General features: G+C 35.1%; 1 protein-coding gene across 1 annotated transcript in view; it reads right to left on the bottom strand.

The window, feature by feature from the left end:
- Positions 1-2,500, bottom strand: part of LOC144960114 (low affinity immunoglobulin epsilon Fc receptor-like) — a 13,476-nt gene that overhangs the window by 4,759 nt on the left and 6,217 nt on the right. The window lies entirely within an intron of this gene.

The following is a 2,500-nucleotide window of genomic DNA, read 5'->3' as shown; positions in this document are numbered from 1 at the left end:
GTGGCATAACAATAGTTTTAAAATCAAGAGTTTTAGTTGAAATTTGGCATCTTCTTAAATTGCGGGTGATGAAAGCGCTTGTTTGATTTTCCCTTGAAGGCAGGTGACATATGTGATCGTTTCATTTAAGATTTATAGCAAACTCAATACCAAGGTATTTTGCTTTCTTTACATGTTCCAGGTTTTGACCATGATGTTGGTATTTATATGTAATCGGTGCTATAGTATTTATGATGGTTAGAACATTGCATTTTTGATACATTGAATTCCAATTTATTTATTTTTCCCCATCTTTGTAGTTTAGCTAGATCGTCATTTATTGTTTTGCAGTCGTCTGTTGTTATCATAGAATTATATAATGCTGTGCCGTCAGAAAAGAGAAGCCCTTATGACCGTATAGCTCGTGGAAGATCATTTCTGTACACTAAAAATAGGGTGGGCTCAAGGACTGAGCCCTGAGGTACACTTGATGTCACCATCCCGATAATGGAAGTCTCGCCGTCGACAAGAACTTGTTGGATGCGATTGTCCAGGAAAGCTGCAATCCATTGTAATGTTTTGTTCCTGATGTCAACATCATACGATTGCTGAATTGTCCGGTGGTGAGGAATCTTGTCGAAGGCCTTGGCAAATTGCAGTAGCACTAGATCAATTTGACCTCCCTTGTCAATCGCGACTGACAGAGCATGTTTTTTTGATATATGTTGTGTTTGACATGATGACTAAAATGAAAATATGGAGTCGTGAATCTTAACCTGTCCTTAAGTATGTCAATGTTTAATGTGAAGTCGGTAAACATGGTATTTGCGTATTGATAGTATGTGTTAAGATAAATAATATACACCATATCTCCCAGGTATAGATAGAACGAAATTGGCGTTACTCAGCTTATTGATATTGATTTTAGCAAGCCATTTTTATGAGTAGTTCTCACTAAATTGTATTGATCAGACTATAAACCTAAATGTTAAACCTAGTGATATGTATTGTTATGTTATATTTGGCTCGATGTTCGTTGTGATGTTTATGCTATTTGCATTGCATCCATATCAATGGTACGAACACACAGAAGTCTGTGAGAATTTAGTGAGTATCTAGAAAATACATATGAATAGAGATAGCTGTAAAAATCCGTAAAATTTTCAATTGTATTACATATAAACATTATGAGCGAGAGGATGTTTATCAACTTGACACGAACTGACATAGATATGCATCGTCTGCTATTAAAACCCTATTGCACTATGGTCTTTGTTATTGTTTCTGGCGTCCATGTTTATGAATGATTATCACTTAACTGTATCAATCAGACTATAAACGTTCAATGTTACACATAGTTTTGTATGTTGGTCGGTTATATTTCCCGATGTCAATATTGCGAGTTTCTTAGCCAAGCGTACAGTATATATTTCATCTAAAGAAGTGTCGCGCGTCTATATATTGCTGTCTTCGGCTAAACGAAGCAAATTTCACGTTATCACCATCGATTGTATTTGTCTAATTGATACTCTCAATAGTTATACAGCCTGGTCAATCATGCATTTTAGAAAATTATGTTTAAATTGAAATCTGATTGAGAGAATCAAGTGAGAGATACTCACATAACTGGAGATCGGAATATAAGAGCAGAGTGATGTCAACTCGCCTTCATTCTATTATGTGTGAATAATCTGCGACATTAGATTGGTTTTCTGAGAGAGCTTTAGGATGTAACTTTGTAGTTTTTATTTTCTAGATCGCCATAGGGTCATTGTATTTCACGTTATGACATTTGACAGACAATCCACGTTGAAGGTTGCACATAGTTTAGCGTACCTGGATCCGGAATGTAATATATATATATATATATATATATATATATATATATATATATATATATATATATATATAGACAACGCGTGAAAGGGAACATACCACGCCTCTCAGACAGTCGTGCGAACAGCAGTCACTGCTAAACCGAGGACTAAAATGAAAATATGGAGACTTGAAACTTAAGAGGTGCTTCCGTTTGGAGATATTCAATGTCAGGTCGGTAAACATGGCATTTGTTTATTGATGGTATGAGTTAGAATAATATATACACTATATCTTCCTTTTATAGAAATTGACGTCACTCAGCACTTTGCAAGCTATTTTCATGAGTAGTTCTCATTAAATTGTATTGATCAGATTGTAGATAGTATGTTCTTGGCTAAGAAGCTCATAACATGGCCATCCGGAAGTATAACGGACCAACACACAAAACTGTGTGTATCCATGAACATTTATAGTCGGGTTAATACAATTCAGTGAGCATTACTCATCAAAAATCAATAACGAAGACCTGAGTGACGTCATCTTCGAGCTATTTATAAAGGTTAAGGTTCCAGATAAGTTTGTTTTTAGATACGTTATATTTGGCTCGAGGTTCGTTGTGATGTTTTTGTCTATTCGCATAGCATCCATCTCAATAGTATTAACACGCAAAAGTCTGAAAGAATTTAGTTACTAGAAATATAGA

This window comes from Berghia stephanieae, chromosome 14, assembly GCF_034508935.2.
Source record: "Berghia stephanieae isolate SIO BIC M18660-M18661 chromosome 14, UCSD_Bste_1.3, whole genome shotgun sequence".
Classification (NCBI taxonomy): domain Eukaryota; kingdom Metazoa; phylum Mollusca; class Gastropoda; order Nudibranchia; family Aeolidiidae; genus Berghia; species Berghia stephanieae.
Note: the sequence above shows the minus strand (reverse complement) of the source record. Positions and strands in the feature narration are given on the sequence as shown.